The 10,354-nt window shown below is 47.4% G+C and overlaps 1 long non-coding RNA gene across 2 annotated transcripts in view; it reads left to right on the forward strand.

The window, feature by feature from the left end:
- The window catches only part of LOC133510686 (uncharacterized), an 11,667-nt gene extending 6,301 nt beyond the window's left edge, over positions 1-5,366 (forward strand). Inside the window, exon 3 of one of the 2 annotated variants that reach the window (XR_009797681.1) lies at positions 2,217-5,366. This is a non-coding gene — a long non-coding RNA (uncharacterized LOC133510686). Of the gene's footprint in view, positions 1-286 lie in introns of both variants that reach the window. The other variant, XR_009797680.1, reaches the window with a different exon arrangement.
- The last annotated feature ends 4,988 nt before the right edge of the window (positions 5,367-10,354 follow it).

The following is a 10,354-nucleotide window of genomic DNA, read 5'->3' on the forward strand; positions in this document are numbered from 1 at the left end:
TACCAGCAGTGGCTCGACAACTACGCACGTGTAATAACATACACGGAGGATGCTGTAATATACTAAGCGGCAGAAGGAGTCAGCTGCGTTTTACGTGACGGGTACGCATGAAGAATGTTCCACTTCACGGCGCGGGCAACGTGAGACGCTTCACGCCTAAACACAGCCCGAGCAGTCAAAATAAAGCCGCGCGTTAGAAAGACGTACGAGCTGATAAACTGCGCGCATGTCAAATAAAAGGGATTCAAGAAATAATTAAGTACTTGTTCGGTTTGTTATTGGGCAGGGAGTCGCGCAGCTGCACGACCGGGAATGAAAACACGCGGTGGGAACAATGAGGAGGCTGCCGGATCAAAGGCTTCTCAAGGCCTCATTCAGATAAGAAATATATTACACCCCCCCCCCCCCCCCCCAAGCGTCTTCCGCTTGAAAGAGTCTAATTTGTACACTATCCCTGCGGAAAAAAAAAAAAATCAATTAAATCCCATGTTTAATAATGGTACGGTGGATCAGTTGGAAAGCGTTGGCCTCACAGTTCTGAGGACCCGGATTCGATACCGACCCCGCCTGTGTGGAATTTGCATGTTCTCCCGCACACGATAGGATCAGTAAGTACGCATTAGGATTTTTGTTCAAAGTCACTTAGACTGTTAAAAAAAATGTCTGCTCGCCGCTTTAGAGGAACGTAAATTACCGGGGGATTGACAACTGACCCTTGAGGAACGCCATGTGGAGTTGAGATAGAGAATTCAAGTTCCTCGAGCACAACAGACAATATTTAATCGAATAAGCTTTCATTAAGCGGAAAATCCAAATTTCTTTTTAGCGGAACACGTCTGGCTCCGAGATTTTCAATCCTCCCTTCGGCTTTCCTTCGTGGAGTTTGGACATTCTGTGTGTTTACGTGACTTTTCTTCGGGGAGTGTCGTGAGCAAGGCTTGGCCGCTCCCGGGAGGGGCGTGGCCGGGCCGCTGCTGTGGGCGGTGTCATCTCTGGGTACTGTGATTAGATCAAGTATTTAAGTTGGAGTTTTGTCACTGGCACTTGCCAGTTCGTTGCTTCGTGTTTAGTGAGCATGCCTCACCGCCTCCCGCGTTACTCCGCGACTTAGCTTCACAGTCACCGAAGCCTGTTTCTCGTTTTTTGGATCCTGCCTTCCTGGACTGTGTCATTGTTGCATCTCTTTAGTTAAGAATAAAACCCAGTGAACATTATGCCTTTGCCTGGGAGTCCTGCATTTGGGTCTGCCTCCGCACCGCCGGGATGTGACCGGTACTACTTCTCACGTTGCAAAAACATCCAAGTTAGCTTCATTGGAGACTGAAATTCACCATTAGTGTAAATATGGATTGGTTGTTTTTATGTGCCTCGTGATTAACTAATTGGACTGACTGGGAAAGACTAACAAGAAAAAGTAGTCTAGAAAATGAATATATTTCTTCCGCCAAATGAATAAATAGCCTATAAATGCATGTATAGTCCAACTATGCTTATAATATTTCAAATGTAGAATAAAGCGAGCAGAAGTGTTTTGAGGTCTTAAGAAAGCATGACATCATGCATTGTGGAGCAGACATAACTGCATTGCATCAACTGGCGGTGCCACGATGAAGTCTTTAAGGCCGCTTGTGTGAGAGCGAGTCCGCGGTTCAAAGGCTCCGCGATGAATGACAAATTATATGGGCCCCGCTTTGAAATCAAATCTCGGAAAACTCCTAACCGCCGCGTCGCCGTATTGTTCCAGAAAATCTTCCACATCACATGCCGTCTGGAATTGTTTTTCACACAAAAAGCCGGGGCCCGCCGCTTCCAAATATTTCGACGCTCCGGACTCTCAAAACATCGGTCGACCACAGGTGCAAGTTTCCCATACCAATTAGCCGAGGGATCCGCCCACAAATTTGCTGTCCAAATAAACCGGGGTGGTGGGGGGGACGCGTCAAGAATGCGCATTAAAAATGGAGAGCGATTGTTTTCGATACTCGCCGCTTTAATTGGAACCAGGCTCGGTTTCCGATGCTTAAAAAAAAAAAAGGGGATTCCTGATTGAGGGACGCGAGCTTTCCTGTTTGGAGGAACGCGTCGTCGTTTGTCGGCCTTCGCGGTCACATGGTCAAAGGTTCAACGCAGACCTCAAGCAACCGGGCCACGTGCGGTCAGGCTGGGGGAAATATCTAGTAACCGTTTTGTTTTTTTTTTCTTTCATACCTCACCAGGCTACGCTTCTCTCCGTTACGCGTGTGGACGCCATTTCGTCTTCTCCAATTACACTCTCGCTGGCGGCTCCCCCCGTTGTTGCGACGCTTCTGGGATTGCGGAAGGTGTTTCCACGGAGTAGGTGTTGTACCCCCTCCCAACAAAAACCTTGAAATGATGGAAATAAACTCATGGAGGGAATAATGGAAAGTGCTATGCGGAATGTCTGTAGTTCCTGGTTCAGTTTTGAGTCATCTGTGCCATCTGTTGTCAATGCTTCTTCTTCTTCTTTATCTTTCGGCTTGTCCCGTTAGGGGTCGCCTCAGCGTGTCATCTTTTTCCATCTAAGCCTATCTCGTGCATCTTCCTCTCTAACACCCACTGTCCTCATGTCCTACCTCACACTCGCTCTTTTGCCTGGCAGCTCCATCCTCAGCACCCTTCTACCAATATGTGTATACTCTCTCGCCTCTGGACATGCCCAAACCATCGAAGTCTGTTCTCTCCAACCTTGTCTCCAAAACCTCCAACCTTTGCTGTCCCTCTAATGAACTCATTTCTAATCACTCGGAGCGAGAACCTCAACACCTTCATTTCTGCTACCTCCAGTTCTGGTTCCTGTTGTTTATTCAATGCCACCGTCTCCAATCTGTACATCATGGCCGCCTTCACCACTGTTTTATAGACTTTTGCCCTTCATCCTCACGGAGACTCTTCAGTCACATAGAACACCAGACACCTTCGGCCAGTTGTTCCAACTTGCTTGGACCCATTTCTTCCCTTCGTTAGCACACTCACCATTGCTCTGGATTACTGACCCCAAGTATTTGAAGTCCTCCACCCTCGCCATCTCTTCTCCCTGGAACTTCACTCTTCCTCCTCCGCCCCTCTCATTCACGCACATTTATTCTGTTTTACTTCGGCTAATCTTCATTCCTCTCCTTTCCAGAGCGCGCCTCCATCGTTCTAATTGTTCATCAACCTGCTTTCAGTGCAGATCACAATATCATCTGCGAACATCATAGTCCAAAGGGAATCTAGTGTAACCTCATCTGTCAGCCCATCCATTACTACCGCAAACAGGAAGGGGCTCAGCGCGGAACCCTGATGCAGTCCTACTTCCACCTTAAATTCTTCCGACACACCTACGGCACATCTCACTGCTGTTCTGCTGCCCTTATACATGTCCTGTACTATTCTAACATATTTCTCTGCCACACCAGACCTGCGCATGCAGTACCACAGTTCCTGTCTTGGTACTCTGCCATAGCCTTTCTCTAGGTCTACAAAGATACAATGTAGCTCCTTCTGACCTTCTCTCTACTTTTCCACGAGCATCCTCAAGGCAAATAATGCATCTGTGGTACTCTTTCTAGGCATGAAACCATACTGTTGCTTGCAGATACATCCTTCCGTCCTGAGTCTAGCTTCCATTACTCTTTCCCATAACTTCATTGTGACTGTTGTCAATCCAATGGCAAAAAAAACAAAATAAAATAAACACTAAAAAAATGTTGTGAACATCCACCTGAGGAAGAACGTGATTTGTAATGCTCAGTTAATGTCTGCCTTTTATGGACACACTGTAAAAGACCGTAAGTCGCATTAGCATTACGGCTAATGAGCTAACTAGCAAAGAGTATTTAGGAGCGTTCCCGCCCTCATCTCAGTCGTGGTGTTTGTGAACCGGCTATTGAGCCATCACATAACTCAAAACTCATCTTTTACTCTTATGACCGGAACCTTGTTATACTTTAGCTACTGGACCAGATTTGGCCCACCGGCACTATGTTTAACACCATACTTTGGCGGAACCTCGGACAAAGCAAAAATAATCCTATAAAGCTAAAAAAAAAAAAAAAAAAAGGTATGGGTTGTTGAAACTTTTTGGGGGCTGATTTCATTCAGCGGGTGGGGCACGGCCAGACACAAGGGAACATACGGTGGCCTTAAAGGGGAAAAAAAGCCACACCATCTTTCACCATGGCGGCTCGTCTTTCCACCCCAAGATCCCTGCCCGGACTCTGCGTGCCGCCGCCGCCGCCGTTCCGCCGCCGTGAAAATGCCAGACCCAGCTGCGTTTGTTATCCCGCCAGCAGGAATCTCGGCAAACGCGCGGCGGCGTCACATCTTAGCAGTGGGGTGATAGTTCAACAACAATCTGTTTGCTCAGCTGCTTTATTCAAATAAAACTATTAAAAGATTATTTCAGCAGAGTTCCCCGCGAGGGAGGGGGGGCAACACACACCTCCTCATTCACGAAGTTGACATTGATGGCTTTAACTCTTAGGTACTGTTTGATGCATCCATCCATTTTCTGTGCCACTTATCCTCACAAGGGTACACCCTCAACTGGTTGCCAGCCGACCGGCCGCATGCACAATTGCATCTAAAGGCAATTTAGCGTCTCCAGTTTTTGGGATATGACAACATTTTGAAAAGCGAATTCATAATTTGATATACTGTACAAGAAGATCACTACGACATTCTCGCTCCGTGTTAAAATTAACCCCGGAGCGTGCGATGCGTGGGTGGAAAATGAACCGTATGCAAGAGTTGACGACGTTTAACCCCACTGGGGTGTGTGTTTTATGTGGGCCGCTCCAGAACCGCTGCCTCCCTTGTTATCTGTTTTTAATGATCCCCAAACCATCGGTGTCCTCTGGATCAGCGGCCTGCTTATTTACTTTGCGCCCCGACCGAGAGAGAGGCTATTTTTATCTGGCGAGGTGGGCGGGTTGAGCAGGCACATCTTTAATTTTAATCAAAACCGGACGTCGGGGGCAACGTCCTTGTTGTTCTTCCCTGCGAGTTCACGCGGTCCAAAGTCATTACTGTCGCAAATTCCGAGAAGGTTCTGACATGCGGATCCGGAATTTGTCCTGCTCGTAGCAAATTGGGAGGTTTTGGCGCAGCAGGGGTCGGGAAGCGAATAGATTGTGGGGGTCAAGAAATGTTTCCAGTCACTGAAGGTACACGGGCCTGACTTTGGTGACGGTTTGAATCTGACTGTTACGTTTTGTGTGTGTTTCTATGGATTGGATATGGTGGGCAGTCTCTCTTGAGCAGCTACAATGCCGAGTCCGGGGTGTGGTCCACATTTTGCCCGAAGTCAGCCAGTACAGGCTCCAGCTCACCTCTGAGCCTCAAGAAGATGGGCAGCACAGAAAATGGACGGATAGTTAGGAGGAGGGAGGGAGGGAAGGCAGGAAGGAAGGGAGCACGGATGGTTGGAGGGAGGGAGGGAGGGATGGATGGGATTTAGTTTTTTCCTTTGCAGTGGGAGGGAGGAATTGATGGATGGATGGATGGATGGATGGATGGATGGAGGGAGGGAGAGAGGGATGGATGGGATTTAGTTGTTCTCTTTGTAGTGGGATGGAGGGATTGATGGATGGATGGAGGGAGGGAGAGAGGGATAGATGGAATTTAGTTTTTCCCTTTGCAGTGGGATGGATGAAGGATAGAGGGCGGTAGGGAGAGAGGGAGGGATGGATGGGATTTAGTTTTTTCCTTTGCAGTGGGATGGAGGGATTGATGGATGGATGGAGGGAGGGAGAGAGGGATAGATGGAATTTAGTTTTTCCCTTTGCAGTGGGATGGATGAAGGATAGAGGGCGGTAGGGAGAGAGGGAGGGATGGATGGATGGAGAGAGGGAGAGAGGGATGGATGGGATTTAGTTTTTTCCTTTGCAGTGGGAGGGAGGGATTGATGGATGGATGGATGGATGGATGGATTGATGGATGGATGATGGATGGATGGAGAGAGGGAGAGAGGGATAGATGGGATTTAGTTTTTTCCTTTGCAGTGGGAGTCACTAAAGACAATCATTTCTCGGACAACCCACTTGAAAAATAAGTCATGCAGTCATAATGTCGTCTTCCTGTTGGGGTGAGCCCTATGTACAAAAGAAGGGATTTTAATGATTATATTAAAACTGAAATTCTGATTTAGTTGAGGCATTGTGCATTACTGGGGCTTTTCCATCATGTGATCCATCAAAAATCGGAAGTGGGAGACTCGAACCACATGACTTGACTCAAGCCGGACTTTGGTCAGCCATTTTAGGACTTGGGATTTGCCAAGTCCAGACTTGAATCGAGTTGGACTCGAACTACGTCCCGTGACAACTTTTGACTGCATCGTCGAGGTAATGTGTAATTTGTCTTGATTTTGAAAGAAAAAAATAATTTTTTGTCTGTGTAGTATGCGGGAATTTGAGGGCTCACCAGTATGCGATCATGTCCATGTCCACTTTCCAAGCTGCTTATCCTCACAAGCAGAGTGCAAAATCTTTCTCAACAATTTTACATTATCCATCAATCCATCTAGTTTCTGAGTCGCTTGTCCTCACAAGGGTTGCGGGAGTGCTGGAGTTTAGATAATGTACGGTAATTTTTTTGTAATATATATTATTGTTGAAAACAAAAAAGACCACATTTTAAGTCACATTGAACTGCACTAAATAATAACAGGAAGTGTAGGAAAATGTTCGTGTGGGCACGCGTGCAGAATCTGTATGAGTGTGCTGCAAATAAAATATACTGTACAACATATACTGTACACCCCCTGCTTGGAGTCCGGCATTTTTGTTCCGGGAAGGTTTTCCTCCCAGTTCTGACATTAAACCGCCAGACCGTCATCATCACGGTGTTTCCTGAAACCAGAAACTCCCTCAGCAAATCCAAAGCCCAGCAACACCTGCGCTCGTGAGGAGAGGCCAAAAAAACTCAACCCGGACATGGTCGAATCATTAGCAGATTAGGAGTACATACAGATAAAACTCACTGTGGAAATTTGGAATGCTTGATAATGTCTTTTATGGAGAGATTTTTGAAAAATAAAATGCATTTTTTAAAATTGCGATTTATTTTTTAATTTTAGATTTGTATTTTTTATTTATGTATTCATCATTATTTTATTTATTATTTTCATCAAATTCCTTACTTGAAACTACAAATGTATGTCAATAGATAGAGCACATAAACCAAAATAAAAAATGACAAAAACTGAATACTTTTTATGCCACACCCTGTATGGTTTTTAAAGGGCAAGTGTCATCCCTATAAACATTCTAAAATAGATATTGCAATGACAAATACATACAACATTATTCACTTCAATGTCCGCACGAAAAAAATCAATATGAGCGGAGAGCGCGTCATCCATGCGCAAAGTTGCGGAAGTGTCATCCGACATCCAAGTGGTCGCCATATTGGTTGCATCTCCTGCCCGTGATGTCACCCCGGACATTCGCCATTGAAGAGGAAAACATCTCACAACCGAGTGAAGTGACTGGGGCAATATTACCGTATCGTTTCTATTTAGATGATAAGCGGATCACGGCTTAACCACATGCGGCCAAACCACCTCCCTGCCCGATCCACATCTGTGGCCGCGATGAATAACGGCGGTTGCGAGCGACGACGACGCCACAGCCAAATCGCCTCCCCGTCCGATCCACCTCCGCGGCGGAGATCAGCTACAGCAGCCCGACGCCGCTTCCACCGATCACGGCTTCGGCTTGGGTGGCAGATCGACACATTTAGCACCCGTGACTGACGGACTACGTCCCCCCCTCAAACTATTATTTTTTTTAGTAGCTGTATACACGCCTACCTGTCATTTGGAACCCACGAAGCTCTCGTCCTTTGCACCCGTGCAATCCCTTTTTCACGCCAAACCGGGTTTTTAGGAAAAGTATGAAGAGCAAATCCATCCTCTCGAGTGTTTGAACAATACATTTGGCTAACACGAAGGAACAACGAGCTACTACCGTCCAGCAGGTAAAACTAGTAGAAACAGACGAGACCGCTTGAGTGCGCTACTGCCCTGTACGTCACTTCCTGCTTCTTCTCGAAAACAAATCCCTTGAGAGGATTTTCATGGCGGGAGTTACAAAAAGTCATATACATCAAAATCATGTTTTGTGGTGAAAAAACAGATGGGTCCATTCTGGCTGCCCCCCCCCCCCATTAATAACATAATAAAAAGCATGCATTTCATGACAGTGGAGCTTTAAATAATATTATTTTTTGAAAATTTGGGAAAAATTCATTAAAGTGATGTCTTGTACAGGACACAGCGAACACTTGCGAGAAATTCCTGCAGCTCCTCCATAGTTAGAAGTATTATGCAACAGTTTGGAGAATACCAGGCCAGGTAGACTGTTGTCACGTTTAGGAAACACCTCGCACTTGCCAGAAATCCCGCCATTTCACGAATACTCTGCGGTATTATTTTGGACTGCCTGTCGCAAGAGGCGCAAAGCGGAAAAGATGCCCGAGGCTCTACATTGCGGAAGGCCAGGCCGCCCACACGTGTGCCGCTGCGGCCCGCGCTCGCTTTCTCCTTTGGCGACCGAGCGGCCATCGCCGGAGTCACGCGCGGCCCGCAAACAAGGCGTCAAGGTCGGCCCGATCCCCCGAGTAAAGCCCGCTCTCGTGCGTTTGCGGTTGAGGACGAGGCCTCCGCCGCCGCCGCCGCTTCCTCGTGTTGCAAGGCCGCCCTCGCAAACCACGCCGGCGCGTGCACGTCCGCGGGCGTGTAGTTGACACGAGAATGCGGTGTGCGCCTTCCCCCCTGCCCCCGCAGCGTCACTTCACTGGGAGCAGATCGGCAACCCTCGCAGGATGCAAAAAAAACGGGGCTAGCTGCAACGGTAATTGCATCCGTTTGCGGTTTGCCAGTGTTTTCGGATTTGCCGCATGGGAGCCGACGGCGAAGGGCGTCGTCCTGTTGACTTTGAAGCTGAGGAAGAAAACCACGGCGGAGTCCTCTATTGTGCCGTTACGAATGAATTATGACATTTTTGGGATGCTTTCGAGACAAAATACACGTTTTTACAATTTGAAACTTTTTCTGTTTTTGTTTATGGTGGTTCGGTGAAGATTCTAAATTGTCAATAGGTACGAATGTGAATGCTTGTCCATATACTGATTTGACGAATGTTTCAACTTTGCTATCTGCGAACAAAATTATGATAAAGAATAAAGGCCAAATGGAGTCGAGTAGCGTTCTTGCCTCTACTCAAATTCAAACGGGAACTTTCTGATTCTCAAGGTTGGGTGACCTAAATCTTAAAAAGTGCTTTGTTGGCTTTAAAGATGAAAGATTTTCAGGCTAACTTTTTTTGTTTTTAACAACTTAACCCTTCCGGGTGGACGTCCGCTCGTCTCCCCGAGCAAACCCAGAAAGATTTCAGGACACTCCTCAATTTGAGAGCATAATAGTCTGATTCTATTCTGAGAGTTCTATCAAGCTTTTGATACAGCTAGTATCAGTTCACATTAGCCATCCATCCATCCATCCATTTTCCTAGCCGCTTATCCTCATGAACGTCGCAGGGAGTGCTGGAGCCTATCCCAGCTGTCAAAGAGCAGGAGGCGGGGTACACCCTGAACTGGTTGCAAGCCAATCGCAGGGCACATTGAGGCAACCAACCAATCACACTCACAATCACACCTACGGGCAATTTGGAGTGTCCAATTAATGTTGCGTGTTTTTCGGATTTGGGAGGAAACCGGAGTGCCTCGAGAAAACCCACGCAGGCGTGGGGAGAACATGCAAACTCCACACAGGCGGGGCCGGGGTCAGACCTGGGTCCTCAGAACTGTGAGGCCAACGCTTTACCAGCTGATCCACCGTGCCTCTCTCACTCTCTCTCTCTCTCTCTCTCTGCTGCCAAGTTCACATTATATCAAAATAAATGTACATGCTACAAAACCCTTGAGCGAAAAGCAATAGCGCAGTTAAACTAGTATCTCGTGAAACATCCCCTAGATTTTAGGGTTTCGAGTGCTAAAACAGGGGCGGCGCGGTGGTTCAGCTGTAAAGGCCTCACAGTTCTGAGGACCATGGTTCAATCCCAGCCATTCCTCTGTGGAGTTTACATGTTCTCCCCGTGCTTGCGTGGGTTTCCTCCGGGCACTCCGGTTTCCTCCCGCATCCCAAAAACATGCAACAATAATTGGACGCTCTAAATTGCCCATAGGTGTGATTGTGAGTGCGATTGGTTGGTTGTCTCTTTGTGCCCTGCGATTGGCTGGCAACCAGTTCAGGGTGTACCCCGCCTCCTGGGTGTTGACAGCTGAGATAGACCCCCCAGCACTCCCGCGATCCTTCTGAGGATAAGCGGCTGAGAAAATGGATGGATGG

The sequence above is a fragment of the Syngnathoides biaculeatus genome, chromosome 13, assembly GCF_019802595.1.
Source record: "Syngnathoides biaculeatus isolate LvHL_M chromosome 13, ASM1980259v1, whole genome shotgun sequence".
In the NCBI taxonomy this organism is placed as follows: domain Eukaryota; kingdom Metazoa; phylum Chordata; class Actinopteri; order Syngnathiformes; family Syngnathidae; genus Syngnathoides; species Syngnathoides biaculeatus.